The sequence below is a fragment of the Macaca nemestrina genome, chromosome 12 (assembly GCF_043159975.1).
Source record: "Macaca nemestrina isolate mMacNem1 chromosome 12, mMacNem.hap1, whole genome shotgun sequence".
NCBI lineage: Eukaryota > Metazoa > Chordata > Mammalia > Primates > Cercopithecidae > Macaca > Macaca nemestrina.
This window is the reverse complement of record NC_092136.1, coordinates 60,006,587-60,012,307: the sequence shown is the minus strand read 5'-3', so window position 1 is coordinate 60,012,307 and position 5,721 is coordinate 60,006,587. Positions and strand designations below refer to the sequence as shown.

General features: G+C 43.7%; 1 pseudogene; it reads right to left on the bottom strand.

The window, feature by feature from the left end:
- Positions 1-739: 739 nt before the first annotated feature.
- LOC139357685 (olfactory receptor 52K1-like) lies at positions 740-1,715 on the bottom strand (annotated as a pseudogene).
- Positions 1,716-5,721: the final 4,006 nt, after the last annotated feature.

Genomic DNA, 5,721 nt, shown 5'->3' with positions numbered 1-5,721 from the left:
ACAAGAGAGTAAGAAATGAAGACAGAAAATAAATAAACAGAACAAGAATCAGAACAACAATCGTTGCATGCAATAAACTTACAAGTATGATTAACTCCAAGTCTTGCAGCTGAGATTAAAAATGAAGAAATAAAACTACAGATATCATAGAGGGTCATTCATCTCAAAAATAGAATGAAAAAGTACTGGAAATAGAGAAAACAACCTTAATCTGCAATTCTAGTCATATGGAACATGAATATTTTAAAGTATTTCTCTCATAAATTTGAACTCAAGATTATCTCCATAGTTAGTCACCCTTCTTTCTCTGAAGCTAAGTAGGTGGTACAGAGGCCAGTCTCTTCCCATGGACTGGCTGTGAGTGAGCTCTGTGGTGGTGGGAGGTGCCCCATTTTTTCCTATGTCCAGCTCATCTCTTTCTGATCTCCTAAAACACTTGAATTCAGATCCATCATATTACCTGATGCATTTATCTTATCAACACAAATAATAAACTTTCAGAAGAGAAAGGTATCAGAAAGATTTCCTGCTTATTGATCAGTTGAGATACCCCAGCCCTTCTAATAGTTTTCCATCCCAATATATAAATACCATAGGCCTCAGAAGAGATTTCCTAACTTCCAAACACCTAGGATAACTTTCCCTGCTTTCTTTTTACTCTCTCCACATGACCTGGGCTATGGGGCTTTCACCTAGTGAGGGAGGGCCACCTGGGCCTCTGAAGTCCAGCTGATGATAACTACACTGAGGTAGGCTCAACCCACTTGGAGCTCAGAATCATCAACAGCCACTCCCAGATCTGCTTGGTCTTCATGCCATAGACAAAGGGATCCAGTGCCGGGGGAAAGAGCAAGTGGAGATTGGCAAAGATGACCTTTGCAGCAGAAGCTGTGGATGGTCCAAAGCTCTACATGACCACAGAAAGAAAGCCAGGTCCATAGAAGAAGAGGATGACACAGACATGGGCTATACATGTGCCGCCTGCTTTAGCAGGCACTTTCCTTCACCTAGTGCCTTAGGTGAAGGAAAATGCATTACAGTCCTCACAATCTGCCCATAAGAATAGGTAATAAAGGCCACATCCCCCACACCAAGAAGGATTGCCATGGCAAAGGCATAGAGGTTGTCCACAGTGGTGGCCCCACAGGCCAGTTTCACCACTGCCCTATGCTCACAGTAGGTATAGGTAATTGTGTGTGAGAGCCACAGTAGGGCAGCCTATGAGCCAAGCTTGGAAAGGAGATGGTCAATCCCATCACTCCCAACACCACCAGGCCTCCAATCTTGGCAACAACAACATGTGTAAGGATGGTTGCATAATGCATGGCCACAAAGCAGTCCAGGGCCATGACGACTAGCACCCCTGACTCCATGGCAGAGAATGCATGGGTGAAGAACATCTGGAAAAGACAGGAGTAAGGAGCTATGGCTGTAGCATCAAACCAGAAAATAGCCAGCATCTTAGGCAGTGTGGAGAGAGAGAGGACCAAGTCGACAAAGGAGAGCATGGCAAGAAAAAGAAACATGGGCTGGTGAAGGCCTGCATTCTGTCCCGATGAGAAAAAGCAGGACACCATTCCCAGGCAATGACAGGAAAACATAAAGCAAAAGGGAAGTGAGATCCAAATGTGGGCGGCAGTCAATCCTGGGATGCCAGCCAGGAAGAAAGTGTGTGGGAAGAGAACAGAATTATTGGGAAAAACCGTGGTTATCATCTCACATGGAAGTACAAAGTGACATTGCAGAGAAAGGCAGGCTGGTAAAATTCAGTGATGTAGCAGTTGGGAGCTCAGGACATATGCTCTCACTGACACCATCACCAATACATCACTCTCCCCTACAGTTCTCAGAAAAGAGTAAAAATTAATTTTCAGTTTGGTCAATATTTCTGCAAGGTCTTCAAACACAGAAGACGCAAGTTAGTGGGAAATGCATTGGGTGAGATTTGTCCAGTGGCAAGTGCATTAGACAGGAAGTTCAGAAACCAGTTTCTAGTATTAGATATTCTATAATATGTGTGACCTGGAGAAATTCACATAAACAGGTTTAAGTAGATGCCCAGGGCTTGCTGTTGAATAACAATTATCCCATTAAGCTCATATCCCCAAGTTTTGAATTCAGCTGCTTGATTCAATCAATGCTGACCTCAAATAGTTCTCCAGTCTTATCCAACTAAGCCTCATCTAAAATTGCCAAAAATTCTAACATCTGAAAAATCCCTTAATTTAGAGACATTCTACTCTTCAAAGCTTCATTTGACTGTCAAGTTTACATATAACATATGTTACAAGAATAACATATGGTCCCTGATAATTTCAACAATGATCAGGCTCTTCCTTGCATATTCCTGTCCACTTCACTTGGTCCTCTACCAGATATCTCAATGGTTGTCTGCTTTACCGCCTCCTGTATTTTCTGCTCCTTCAAGTTGCTGTTGTACAGAGATAGACACAAAGCTCAGAGTTGTGGTGACCTGGATAAACAAAAGCTCTGATAATAACAACAATGTGAAAGCCAAAAAATTCTATACCACAGTCACCTTACTCAGATCATGAGAAACCTTGGCAGATGTGCCCTCCAGTTCTTCTTTTCAGGTTATTACATTAAGAGTGTACATCATTATTCATCATTATTCATGTCCCTAACATATATTACATTCAACATATTCATTTTATTTATTAGAAAACTGATGTCTGGAAAAAGTAAATTTCCCAGGGCTATAGCTCTCTACAGTGACAGAATCAGACCACAGCTCACATCCACTGACTTCCAAGCTAGGAAGCCATCTTCCCATCTCCATGTTAGCAGTGGCTACTGCAGAGCCAAGGAAGAAATTCCAGGGCCCCATGGCCAAAAGTAGGAAGTACAGAGTGATCAAATAATAGGGCAGACAAGGAATGATTTAGAGATCATGTGAATCCCCCAATATCCCCCAATACCTCAAGTACCACAATCCTCTCAGGTGAGAGACAAACACAGGACTCACATATACCTGGGACTAGGGCCAGGGAGGGCTTTGGAATGTGAGACAAGTGATTCACATTCTAGGCATAAAGGTGCAGCCTTGGAGGGTGGAGCAAGATGGCTGAATAGGAGCAGCTCCAGTCTCCAACTCCCAGCGAGAGCGACACAGAAGACAGGTGATTTCTGCATTTTCAACTGAGGTACTGGGTTCATCTCACTAGGGAGTGTGGGACAATCGGTGCTGGTCAGCTGCTGCAGCCCCACCAGCGAGAGCTGAAGCAGGGCGAGGCATCACCTCACCTGGGAAGTGCAAGGGGGAAGGGAATTCCTTTTCCTAGCCAGGGGAACTGAGACACACAACACCTGGAAAATCGGGTAACTCCCACCCCAATACTGTGCTTTACCAAGGATCTTAGCAAACGGGCACACCAGGAGATTATATCCCACACCTGGCTGGGAGAGTCCCATGCCTACGGAGCCTCCCTCATTGCTAGAACAGCAGTCTGCAATCTAATGGCAAGGCAGCCGTGAGGCTGGGGGAGAGGCACCTGCCATTGCTGAGGCTTAAGTAGGTAAACAAAGCCGCTGGGAAGCTCGAACTGGGTGGAGCTCAAAGCAGCTCAAGGAGTCCTGCCTGTCTCTGTAGACTCCACCTCTGGGGACAGGGCACAGCTAAACAACAACAACAAAAAAAAAGCAGCTGAAACCTCTGCAGACGCAAATGACTCTGTCTGATAGCTTTGAAGAGAGCAGTGGATCTCCCAACACGGAGGTTGAGATCTGAGAACGGACAGACTGCCTGCTCAAGTGGGTCCCTGACCCCTGAGTAGCCTAACTGGGAGACATCCCCCACTAGGGGCAGACCGGCACCCCACACCTCACATGATGGAGTACACCCCTGAGAGGGAGCTTCCAAAGCAAGAATCAGACAGGTACACTAGCTATTCAGCAATATTCTATCTTCTGCACCCTCTGCTGCTGATACCCAGGCAAACAGGGTCTGGAGTGGACCTCAAGCAATCTCCAACAGACCTACAACTGAGGGTCCTGACTGTTAGAAGGAAAACTAACAAACAGGAAGGACACCCACACCAAAACCCCATCAGTACGTCACCATCAGCAAAGACCAGAGGCAGATAAAACCATAACGATGGGGAAAAAGCAGGGCAGAAAAGCTGGAAATTCAAAAAATAAGAGTGCATCTCCCCCTGCAAAGGAACGCAACTCATCGCCAGCAACGGATCAAAGCTGGACAGAGAATGACTTTGACGAGATGAGAAAAGAAGTCTCCAGTCTATCAAACTTCTCAGAGCTAAAGGAGGAATTACGTACCCAGCGCAAAGAAACTAAAAATCTTGAAAAAAGAGTGGAAGAATTGATAACCAGAATAATTAATGCAGAGAAAGCCATAAACGAATGGACAGAGATGAAAACCATGACACAAGAAATAAGTGACAAATGCACAAGCTTCAGTAACAAACTCAATCAACTGGAAGAAAGAGTATCAACGATTGAGAATCAAATGAATGAAATGAAGTGAGAAGAGAAATCTAAAGAAAAAAGAAGAAAAAGAAATGAACAAAGCCTGCAAGAAGTATGGGATTATGTAAAAAGACCAAATCTACGTCTGATTGGGGTGCCTGAAAGTGAGGGGGAAAATGGAACCAAGTTGGAAAACACTCTTCAGGATATCATCCAGGAGAACTTCCCCAACCTAGTAGGGCAGGCCAACATTCAAATTCAGGAAATACAGAGAACGCCACAAAGATACTCCTCGAGAAGAGCAACTCCAAGACACATAATTGCCAGATTCACCAAAGTTGAAATGAAGGAAAAAAATCTTAAGGGCAGCCAGAGAGAAAGGTTGGGTTACCCACAAAGGGAAGCCTATCAGACTAACAGCAGATCTCTCAGCAGAAACTCTACAAGCCAGAAGAGAGTGGGGGCCAATATTCAACATTCTTAAAGAAAAGAATTTTAAACCTAGAATTTCATATCCAGCCAAACTAAATTTCATAAGTGAAGGAGAAATAAAATCCTTTACAGATAAGCAAATTCTTAGAGATTTTGTCACCGCCAGACCTGCCTCACGAGAGACCCTGAAGGAAGCACTAAACAAGGAAAGGAACGACCGGTACCAGCCATTGCAAAAACATGCCAAAATGTAAAGACCATCGAGGCTAGGAAGAAACTGCATCAACTAATGAGCAAAATAACCAGTTAATATCATAATGGCAGGATCAAGTTCACACATAACAATATTAACCTTAAATGTAAATGGACTAAATGCTCCAATTAAAACACACAGACTGGCAAACTGGATGAAGAGTCCCCCATCAGTTTGCTGTATTCAGGAGACCCATCTCACATGCAGAGACATACATAGGCTCAAAATAAAGGGATGGAGGAAGATCTACCAAGCAAATGGAGAACAAAAAAAAGCAGGGGTTACAATACTAGTCTCTGATAAAACAGACTTTAAACCATCAAAGATCAAAAGAGACAAAGAAGGCCATTACATAATGGTAAATGGGTCAATTCAACAAGAAGAGCTAACTATCCTAAATATATATGCACCCAATACAGGAGCACCCAGATTCATAAAGCAAGTCCTTAGAGACTTACAAAGAGACTTAGACTCCCATACAATAATAATGGGAGACTTCAACACTCCACTGTCAACATTAGACAGATCAATGAGACAGAAAGTTAACAAGGATATCCAGGAATTGAACTCATCTCTGCAGCAAGCAGACC